A 12,500-nucleotide genomic window follows, 5' to 3' on the forward strand; every position below is an offset into this window, starting at 1 on the left:
AACAGAACGTTGCAACAGAAGAGAGAGAGAGAGAGAGAGGCCTGGTTGGTCAGGTATGATGCAAGCTGTTCACGATCACATGGGCAGTCACTGTGGTATCTCTGGCTTCCTGCCCATAATCGACCTCAGTCCAAGTGACATGGCCTGTCTCCATGCATTTCATCACGAAACAGGCCACACGACACAACTCAGCACCTGTCCTGACTCTGGATCAACCACTCTGGTGGAAAGCCACTGACATCTTGCTAATGAGCCTCCCGCCAGTTATATGAAGTCGATGGTGCTGCGCCTTGGTGCTTTCCATGCTGAAATGAGCTTCTGAGGCTGCATTGGATGGTTGATGGAGGGCAGTGGGTTGCAAGAGGTTAAAGGTTCTGGAACTGCCCTTCTCTCCAAACGCTGTCATGCACATGACGCAAGGAAAAGCAGTGACACGAGCAGGAAGGGGACATTTTAGTGGACTCTTTGCTTAAACGCACTCGTGACTGCTAAAACGTGGAGTCAAGCCGCCAACTACACAGAACCTAGATCTTGTTCCAGAAGACCTTCATTTGGAACAAGTGGATCAACAAGTTCAAAATGAACTTCAAAATTCAATTGACACTTTCAAATCAAATGCTACTGATCACACGGACTTCACCGAACCAATGTTAGATGAAGATCTTGATCATGGACTGGCTTTGTATAATTTCTCTCATGGAGGGCAAACTTGTAGCTCATAACCTTGAGGCAAACACGCATCTTATCTCCACAATTTCTGACAAGTTGGATGCAAAGAAGGAGGAGCTAAAACAACACCCCACAGCTGCCTCGTGGTTGCAATACATGCATCTCATAGATATTTTACGACGTTTTCTGAAGGCAGAGAGGACAGGAAACTGGCATCTTCACCTAAGTACGTTGCAGGAGATGATACGTTTTCTTGCTTCAGCTGGTCACAGTCTGTACACAAAGTCAATCCAGCTGTACCTACAAGATATGGTGCAACTTGAACAAACCAACCCTGACGTGTACAACAAATTTCAAGGTCATCATATTTTCCACAGAGGTGATCGCTACTTGGCTGGTCTTTCTGTCGATCTTTTATTGAGCAAGTGTTGATGAGAAGCATCAAATCAACAGGGGGAATGACACGTGATCGTGGAATGTCAGAATCCCAACGTGCAGCATGGCTTCTATCAATGCCCACTTGTGCTGACATCAGTACGTCCATTCAGAACATCACCGGGTTGTGTCTTTCTCTAGTGAACAGCACAAAGACATCAGCATTGCCAGAAAGAGGCAGGATGGTCATCCTTGCTCTCCTGGAAGAGAGAGGTCCCTTCATTGCTGGTCCTGTTTTGAAGAATACAGCCACAGGCATGGTTGCAAACACCAAGGTGGATGCACACAAGGCAAACTTAGTGGGAAATAAAATCTTGAAGAAGATGGAAGTCCACAAAGCTACGGAATACACCTTTAGGTCAGAACAGGCTGTTAAGATGGCCTCCATAAACACTGTCAAGATCGACGCAGAAGTGGTGGCTATCTAACTTCAACTTCTGTTTCACCGCCTGGCTTCAGCCGCAGGCAGTAAATACGAGGACAAGAGTGAGGTGTTCAGATATGAGCTGTCGAGTCACCCATCATCTCTTTCTAAGTCTTCTATTTTTCTTCGTCAAGGAAATAAAGCCCTTCTTGTTGATGAGATCTGGAAGAGAGTTTCCAAACCCATGCCAGAGAGTGCCGTTCTTGGTGACGTGCGTTTGTTCTGCATGGAGAGGCACATCTCAAAAAAGTCCCTGGTCTCGTGGCTCAGCTTATATTTCCATCATTGAAACTTACGTCAGACATGTGCGACAGAAGTACAAGAAGCCTGTAATGGCTACACAAGTGGCCCAAGCACAAAAGACGTCACATATATGTGCAGAACTGAGGGAAAGTCGTCCACTGAGGTTCAGTTTACACCAGCCATGACCCTGCATATCGGGAAAGACCTGTTTCTGGCCAATCATAAAAACAAGCAACGTTTTATTGACTTGCTTTCTTGTAAGATGCGGAACAACGGATGCGTGACTTTCTGTTCTGAAGGAGATGCTGACTGCATGGTTGTTGCTGAGGTTCAGGAAAGTGCAAAAGGCAAAGAGACAGTGGTTGTTGACGATGACACAGATCTTTTGGTCCTTTTGGTCTGCCATTTCAATAGTGATTCAGAGGAAGTCTTTCTCAAGAAAAGCAGAAAGCCGTTCAGGTGCTGGAACATCAAGCAGTTTCAGAGTTCACTTAGCAGCTTATGTCATATCTTGCCTGTCATCCATGCAGCCATAGGTTGTGACACAACGTCCCGAGCTTTTGGAACTGGCAAACGGACAGGTTTCCAGAAATTACTGAGCTCAGAACGACTTTGTGAACTGGCAGAGACATTCCTGAAGAACTTAGAGAAAGATGAGATTGTTGCTGCTGCTGAGCAGATGCTCTTGTCTCTGTATGATAGGAAGACAGCGTCCACCCTTGACAAGATTAGATACATGATGTTCTGTTCAAAGGTAGCGTCTGGGACAACATTTATACAAGTTCACTCTCTGCCCCCAACGTCCTCTGCTACCAAATACCACAGTTTGAGGACATATCTGCAAGTCCAACAGTGGACGGAAATGCCACACTTGTGCCGGGACAATGGGGCTGGAAGATTGTTGACAACCGGATGGTGCCGCCTTGCACAGCACACTTGCCTCCTGCTCCTTCCAAGCTTCTGTGCATTATTCGTTGTGATTGCGAGTGTGACTGTGACAAAAAGGTGTACCTGCAGAAAACAAGGTTTTGACTGCTCACTAGCATGTGGAGAGTGTCATGGAATACATTATTCGAACTCAGCACAGGTGACAACCGCTGAAGAACAACACTGAGAGGGCAGCCTTTGTGAGGATGGACATTATTATGAATTAGTCCAGTAATTCTATGATAAAAAGTGGTCTAATCCCAAAATAATCGCAATATGTTGGGTTTTTTTTTTTCCAGACTCGCATCTATACTTATTGGTGAAGAATGTCTGCAAAATGTAAGTGTATATTTTAAAAATGCAACCTTAAGACGCATAAAGACAGCTTTGTGTGAATAAGTCGCTCTGCTTATACATTGCCTTTCACGTTAACAATTTGCACAGACTGTCAGGATCGATGTTCTTCTTGTATGGTTTGATTGATTTTGATACTGTACTTATTACTGCTGAAAAGAGGACCAGCTTAAGGTCAAATGGAGACCAGGTCACGATCAAACATAGATTATATTAATTGGATTTATATATATATATATATATATATATATATATATATATATATATATATATATATATATAAATCTGACATAAATGAATCCATTAGAACAGACAACATCTCATGTATGAATTCCACGTTTCCAGGTCACAGTGGACAAAACATCTACGTGAATGACACATATTGCGCGCGCATGTGTGTGAGTGTGCGCATATCCACATTTTTTTGGGGTGATATTTTGCTTTCAAATTCAAAATAATGTTTTGCCTCTCTCTCTCTCTCTCTCTCTCTCTTACACACACACACACACACACACACACACACACACACACACACACACACACACACACACACACACAGTTGTTTGAAATACCCCCACGACAGAAGATAATAATAATAGAAAAAATGAAACAAACAAGACAGTTCATAATTAGATAAATAAATGAATAAACAAAAATAAACTCAATGATAAATGTGTAACTAACAAACTAAAAATAAAACAAATAGATGAATAAGTAAATTGATAGATACATAAATAGAAAAAAAAACAACCAACAAACAAAATAAATCAATGTTTTTAGAACCCAGACAATGGCTTGTCGTCACTTCAGATCACACAAGTGCCTTGATGACCGTCCGTTTCCATTTTACATACAATTACTTAAGAAAGTTGAATATTGTAATTTCTTCAGTAAAATATTTTTTTTAAGCGCATGGTTCACCATACTTCAACACCACATTTTGCGAAGGCAACATGTGAACCTTTCTTCAACGCCACTTTCGTGCTGTCTGTCTAGATGCAAATTAGGAACAAGATAACTGTTATAACAGTTAAGTAACTGATTCAATTGACAGTTTTAGTATGTTTTATTATTCCGGAATCACTAATTGCCAACAAATCAACGTAAAACATTCACTACGGTCAGGGAAGTACGAAACAGGTTTCACTGCACGGAGTGAGAAAGCGCGGGGAGGAACCAGGCCTGCCCGCAGAGCCCGACCTGACAAGGTGCGAATGACAAGCTGCGGCAGCAAAAAAGTATGGTGTGCTTTTTCTTCCATCTCAGCCTATTTATTTTTCTTTATTTAATTTTCCTGATCTTATCTGACGTTCGATTATCTTCGATTTTTTACGGGTGATAGAGCGAAAAATTGTGAACACGTAGAGCCAAAAAAACGTTTTCTTGCAATTATTTTGAGGTTCGGCCACTTTTTCTCACAGAATTACTAGACTAATGGGGATGAGAGAGATACAGTAAACAGCATTGACAAGGGGCGGGGGTGGGTGCGTGGGTGGGGAGGGGGTGTGGTGGTGGTGAGAGAAAGCCTCACGGCAGTCGCCGCCCCCGGTACGCAACGTGCACATGTAATGGGAATGAAGCAGAATAGTAAAGCAGTTTACTGACGTAGACACGGCAAACAGACAGACCTAACCAGGTAAGATTCACATAGATTCACGACCGACTGCAACTGCCAGCCACTCAGCAACTTGTACACCGACTACAGCCCGGCAATCATGCATGCCCTGTCAAATAGGCTACCCAAATTAGTCAGGGGGAAAAAAATATAGTGCTAAAAGTGGAAATCGCTGCAATATAATTTTAGGGGGTATGGCAGATGTTACAGGAGAGAAAACACGCAAGGAACTGAAAGGAGAGAGAGAGAGAGAGAGAGAGAGAGAGAGAGAGAGAGAGAGAAGAAAATAGGAGAAACCAACGTGTGTGTGTGTGTGTATCAATGTGTGTGGGGGGCGGGGGGGGGGGGGAGGGAGGGGGGGCTGTTGTCAGTGTTTGAGCGTATTTCAAGTTATAAGAATGACTGAATAAATCATATCCGTCTTCCTTATCAGGCTCATCGCAATGATGTAGAAATATTTCCGATATCAGATCAGAACGTTCATCTCCATGTCACCGAACGTTTCCAACTTGCTCAGTGCAGGGAAAATCCAGATTCCACGCCCACCAGTCTTTTCTCGGAAACGCATGAACGTCCGTATACAGGAAGCCAGACCGTCACTTGAGAACAATTGTGACATACAAGGCATGCACACGCCGCGCGCGCGCACTGACGCACATACAAACACACACGCGCGCGCGCGCTCACACACACACACACACACACACACACACACACTGGCAACGGCAAAAAGACAGACAGACAGACAGACAGACGCATACACACACACACACACACAGAGGCACACACACACGGACACACACACTGACACCGGCAAACACACACACACACACACACACACACACACACACACACACACACACACACACACACACAGAGGAATCATTCTCCCCCCCTCCCCCGCCCTCACCCCCATCTCCCAACCCCCAACCCCCAACCCCCAACCCGCCCCCCACACCCCCTACACACGCTGCCTCCCTATTTACTGTCTCAATCCCTTCGCCTCAGCCCCCTCCCTCCCTCCCTCTCACCCCTTCGCCCCAGCCCCCTCCCTCCCTCTCACCTGAACACCATGATAACACCCTGACAAGCAGGGTACAGGAGCTGGCAGTCCCGGGGCCCAGCAGTTCTGCATACATTCCTCATTCTGAAAACGATAAGAGCCGGGGGGGAGATAGGAATTATGAGCTGAAGAAAAGATGGGGTGTTTGGAGATTGTATGACTCGTAAAAGAAAAGAAAGAAAGCTTTTGCATCAGTTGCACACTGCAACGAGCAAGAGAAAGAGAGTGAGACAGACGTGGGGCAGGAAGACAGACAAAAATACACTGAGACAGAGAGAAATGGGACGGGGGGGAGAGAGCGGAATCAGGAGGAGGAGAAGAAGGAACAGACTGAGAACCAACACAGGGCAGGAATGAGAGAGAGAGGGAGAAGGAACAGACTCTGAGAGAACCAACACAGTGCAGGAATGAGAGAGAGAGGGAGAAGGAACAGACTGAGAACCAACACAGTGCAGGAATGAGAGAGGGAGGGAGAAGGAACAGACTGAGAACCAACACAGTGCAGGAATGAGAGAGAGAGGGAGAAGGAACAGACTCTCAGAGAACCAACACAGTGCAGGAATGAGAGAGGGAGAAGGAACAGACTGAGAACCAACACAGTGCAGGAATGAGAGAGGGAGAAGGAACAGACTGAGAACCAACACAGTGCAGGAATGAGAGAGGGAGAAGGAACAGACTGAGAACCAACACAGTGCAGGAATGAGAGAGGGAGAAAGAACAGACTCTGAGAGAACCAACACAGAGCAGGAATGAGAGAGAGAGGGAGAAGGAACAGACTGAGAACCAACACAGTGCAGGAATGAGAGAGAGAGGGAGAAGGAACAGACTGAGAACCAACACAGTGCAGGAATGAGAGAGAGAGGGAGAAGGAACAGACTCTGAGAGAACCAACACAGTGCAGGAATGAGAGAGAGAGAAGGAACAGACTCTGAGAGAACCAACACAGTGCAGGAATGAGAGAGGGAGAAGGAACAGACTGAGAACCAACACAGTGCAGGAATGAGAGAGGGAGAAGGAACAGACTGAGAACCAACACAGTGCAGGAATGAGAGAGGGAGAAGGAACAGACTCTGAGAGAACCCACACAGTGCAGGAATGAGAGAGGGAGAAGGAACAGACTGAGAACCAACACAGTGCAGGAATGAGAGAGAGGGAGAAGGAACAGACTGAGAACCAACACAGTGCAGGAATGAGAGAGGGAGGGAGAAGGAACAGACTCAGAGAACCAACACAGTGCAGGAATGAGAGAGAGGGAGAAGGAACAGACTGAGAACCAACACAGTGCAGGAATGAGAGAGGGAGAAGGAACAGACTGAGAACCAACACAGTGCAGGAATGAGAGAGGGAGAAGGAACAGACTGAGAACCAACACAGTGCAGGAATGAGAGAGGGAGAAGGAACAGACTCTGAGAGAACCAACACAGTGCAGGAATGAGAGAGGGAGAAGGAACAGACTGAGAACCAACACAGTGCAGGAATGAGAGAGAGAGGGAGAAGGAACAGACTCTCAGAGAACCAACACAGTGCAGGAATGAGAGAGGGAGAAGGAACAGACTCTCAGAGAACCAACACAGTGCAGGAATGAGAGAGGGAGAAGGAACAGACTCTCAGAGAACCAACACAGTGCAGGAATGAGAGAGGGAGAAGGAACAGACTGAGAACCAACACAATGCAGGAATCATAATGAGAGAGGGAGTGTGTGTGTAAGGGGGGCGGGGAGGGGATTGGGGGGGGGGGTGAATTGACGCATACGACTGAAGCACAGAGAGAGAGAGAGAGAACGCAAGATCGCAGTCATTTTATTGTATATGCCATATGACCCGCTCAGTGGATCATACTGTCGATTATTGAGTAAACAATTTGTTATTGTATACTTTGGACATGATCAACAATGCCAAATAAAACTTCAAAAGCAAAAACTAAAAATAAAAAAATTAAGAATAAGGTCTGGGAGGGACGCTCACTCAGTCTGGCTCCGCGACTAAGCCATTATTGTCGTTAGTAGGGGGCTTAGTAGGTGGTGTCCTAAGTACGTTAAAACAGAACAGGCACCACTGAACACCACCGAAGTGACTCAGCAGCAGTGCAGGGTCTCCTCAAGTGTGTGGCCTCATGGCGACCTAGCATCGATGGTTCCCTGTGGACTGCCGACGCTGGAACTGCGACGGACGAACCCGGGTGTGGCCGTGTATGGGGGAATCTAAATGAGCGGCGTGGGAGTAATGCCACTGAAACGGTGCAGATGATGAGGCAGCAACAAAAAAACAAAAACAAAAACAAAACAAAAAAACAATTAAGAATAAGGGAAAAGCATTAACGACATCGGTTCGTATAATGAATGTATCTACCATGATCATGGAGAATCTTGAATCAAACGTTGAAACCCAGTCATCGAAGGATAACGCGTGCATTCAGTTTTGTTTTTTGTTTTTAATTTTTTTTTTTAGGAATATACTTCTGTCCTAAATCACTGAGTCAGTTGAAGAAAATGCAATTCTGTTTCTGTCGCATTATGGCAGAGTGAGCACATGAGGTCCAGCTCTGATACCAGCTGTGTAGTAACGGTTTTTTGTGTGTGTGTGTCTGTGGTTCGTATATACCTAATCTAAATCCTATCAGGGTTTCACGGATATGTTTGTTGGTAACTGCTGTAAAGCAGTATTCCGTCTACTGATGGATATGGATGTTTTGAATGTATGGTATGTACTAAACCTAGTGCTACTGCTGGTACTATGTGCAAAACTAAGTTCCGCTTTTGGTAATAATAATCTATATATCAGTCTCTGCTTGAAACAGCCCAAGACTGAATATATCTTCATTTGCCACAACCTGATTTTTGTAGTTGTATTTCTTTTTATCACAACAGATTTCTCTGTGTGTTATTCGGGCTGCTCTTCCCAGGGAGATCAGTTTCAGTTTCAGTAGCTCAAGGAGGCGTCACTGCGTTCGGACAAATCCATATACGCTACACCACATCTGCCAAGCAGATGCCTGACCAGGGAGAGCGCGTCGCTACACTACAGCGCCACCATTTTTTGTACTTTTTTTTTTTCCTGCGTGCACTTTTATTTGTTTTTTTCCTAGTTCCCACATAAAGCCAGAACCTGTCTGGTATAAACTGAGTTTTACAAACATGAGATACCCAGCAAATTTTATCATCACGAAGTGACAGCCGAAGCATGTTGCAGGATTTTTGTGGAAGCCTTGGATTCACACTGATGTAGTGTTGTTCAACGTAGCCAGAGTTTGATACAAGCAACACTGAGGTGAAAACATGATTATATGTAACGTCCAGTTTCGCTGCAGGCCGGTATATCATGTCATTGGGGGTTCGGGGACTGACATTCAGCAGTCTACTTCATGCAAAGGGTGTGAACATTTTCCACCGTTTTGTGTTCTGTTAAACCCCATATCTATGTTCCATACATTAATATTTGTTTAACTCACTCCGAGTACGGCCAGTCCTCTCTTCTCCTCTACACAGACCCCTCGGATGTAACCAGTGGGTGTCTGAATGACCCAACCTTTAGCTTCCGTCGTCAGAACTGTGATATTCTTTGTCAACTGACATTCACCTTTTCAGTATAAGAGCGTTCCGCTTGCAATATTTTGATGATGGTAATTGGGATGAAACGCTGTTAACGTCGTCTCTTTCGCCGTTCGTATGGAGAGAGTTAATTTGTGTGTCAAACAGTTATACAAAAATGGTTGCTGAACAATTTCCTAATCCCCACAAAGAGTTCTAAAAATATCAATGACCCCTTTTCTCGTTTTACAAGTTATTTCACTGACGACTTTACTGTATGCTAATTTAGTTGGGGTGGGGGTGGGGGGGGGGGGAGGGGAACAGACCTAGGTATTTATTACCACTGACATTACTTGAGCTTTGTAGAACCATATTATTTTCTTGGTTTGCCACATACCCCCATTTCTGTAATGTATATTTAACAATGTTAGATTTGTCAAGAGTTACATGACGTCCTGGTCAGGCACACACACAGACACACACACAGACACACACACACACACACACACACACACACACACACACACACACACACAGTGAGAGAGAGAGAGAGATACGGATACGGATACTCTTTATTCATTAACGAGTTAGCATTAGAAATTATTAGAGAACACTGAACACTGAACACTGAACACTTTAATGTCAATAGCTTTACAGCCCTAATGACATGGGGGTTCATAATAAAAATAACAACATGCATCAATAGTAATAATATTGATGAAAACCAAAACCAAAACGAAATCAATCAATCTGTGCAACAAAGTGCAGTTCGACCATCCATTCAAAGTAATGGCATGTAGTGAGAAATAAAAACAAAAACATATATAAATGTATAACATAATATTTTCCATATGAGAGTGACAACACAGATTTCACTTTTCACAATGAGCAACACCTGATACTATTTTATTATTGTTGAGTTTTTTTTCGTCGCATGTTATTCGCTTCTGCAATATATTTTGCAAGTGACTGTAGTGAAGTTTCCTGATTTAAATTAAGCACTCCAAAAATATCTTCATACTTTGCTGAATTTGTTTTAAATACAACACATTTTTCTCGAATATCGTCATAAGCTTTACAACTAAACAAAAAATGTAACTCATCCTCCCTTGAATGCCCGCACATCGGACAAGGGGAGAGTAACGAGGGCTCAGTCTGAAACCACTTTTCATAAGCATTCAAACCAATCGTTCTCGTTCTAAATCTGGCGAGACTTGTTCGGTGCCACTTGTTTGTCACGACTGTGATATATTTTTCTGTTTGAAATATACTTTTAAAACTATAAAACCATCTATATTTCTCAGTGCTTTCCATTTTACCTTGCCAATTCTGTTTATATGAAGCAATTAGCCTATCTTTGAATTCTGAAACAAATCCTTCTACACATCCAACTCCCTGACACATCCACACAATCCCAAATCCATTTACAGTTAATGTCTTCTTTACAAAATATACCCAGTTTTCCTTCCCTCTCTCATGTTCATTTACTAACATTTCATACGCCTGCTTACATAATCTCGATGTGGGTAGCCTTATTAATTTTAACCAATATTTTATACATTTCACACATGATTTAATGTATAATGGGTATCTACCACTTTCTCCATATAATACAGTATTTGAAGCATGTAATGGAACATTTAAAAAACGTTTAATAGCTAATGTATGTACTTTTTCTAAATCTTTGTTATCAGAAAGTCCCCAAATTTCGGCACTGTATGTTATCATTGGTTCTATTTGAGTATCAAAAAGTTTCCAAAATATATATGAATCTATCGAGCCTAACTTACGTAAACACCTTAAGATTTCTATAACCCCCTTCTTCCCCTTTCTACAAATTTCTGCTACTGTCCTTGTCAAACTCAGCTTAGTTGTAAAAATCATACCAAGATACTTATAAGCATTAGTTACCTTCACTTCATCAGTTCCATAGTGCCATTTTTCATATCTAGATAAGTAACCACCTTTTCTAAACACAACTACATTTGTTTTCTCAAGATTAACTTTTAAAAATAATCTATCTGCTTCTTGCTTTAATATGTTCAGCTGATTTTGAAGTCCTATGGCCGTGTCAGACAAAAGAATTACATCATCTGCAAATAACATGAGAAACAGTTCAACAGCCCCAGGGATCATTTGAATCCCATGTCTTCCTTTTTTCGTTATCTCTCCTGCCAGTTCATTAATAAAGAACGAAAACATCATAGGGCTCAACAGACATCCTTGTTTTACGCCACGTGGGCAATCAAATACATCTGAATATACACCCTTCTCACGTACACACGCTAAAACTGCATCATATACACCACGCAGTGCCATATAAAGCTTACCATCAACACCAGTTTTACGTAACACATTCCATAAACTATTTCGATTCACAGAGTCGAAGGCCTTCTGAAAATCTACAAAAGCAACATACAATTTTCTATTTTTTAATAAATGTGTTTGTACAATTGCATACAATGTGAAAATGTGGTCAATGGTGCTGTAACCTGATCGAAATCCAGCTTGCTCTTCAATAATCTTTTCTTCTCGTTCAGCCCATTTAGTTAATCTTCTATTTAAAATGTAAGTGTAAACTTTACTAATGATACTTGTAAGTGCAACTCCACGGTAATTATCTGGAATATTTGGGTCTCCCTTTTTGTGAATAGGTATGATAATCGATTTTGCCCAATCTGTTGGAAAGATTCCATCATTGAAACATCTGTTAAATAAAAGCACCAGAAAATCAACAATATCTGTATTTGCCTGCTTTAACATTTCACTCAATATTTTATCTGGGCCTGCACTTTTACCTGGTTTTAAATTGTTTATGCTATCAATTACTTCTTTCCTGCTAATTGGGTCATTAAAACAAGGTTCTTCAAAATCACCAACCTCCTCTACTACCTCATCTTCTGTTTCAGTATTAGCATTACCTACAAATACACTAGAAAAATGGTCATACCATTGCTGAGCACTAATATTATTATAAACAAATGCCTTTCTATTTACAGATCTTACTGTTGCCCAAAACAGATTTGAATCTTTGATTGATGATTTTAATTTCTGTAACCTTAGCTCCTCAAATTCACGTTTCTTTCTTCTCTTCAAATAAACATATTCCTTCCTTTCCTTTACAAATGTTTCTTTACGTACTCTTTATTCTCTTCAGTTTTACATCTCTGGAAACTTTTAAGAAGGCCTCTGACCAGTCTTTTCTTCCTCTTACACTCATCATCAAACCAATCATTACATTTCT

The sequence above is a fragment of the Babylonia areolata genome, chromosome 19 (assembly GCF_041734735.1).
Source record: "Babylonia areolata isolate BAREFJ2019XMU chromosome 19, ASM4173473v1, whole genome shotgun sequence".
In the NCBI taxonomy this organism is placed as follows: Eukaryota; Metazoa; Mollusca; class Gastropoda; order Neogastropoda; family Buccinidae; genus Babylonia; species Babylonia areolata.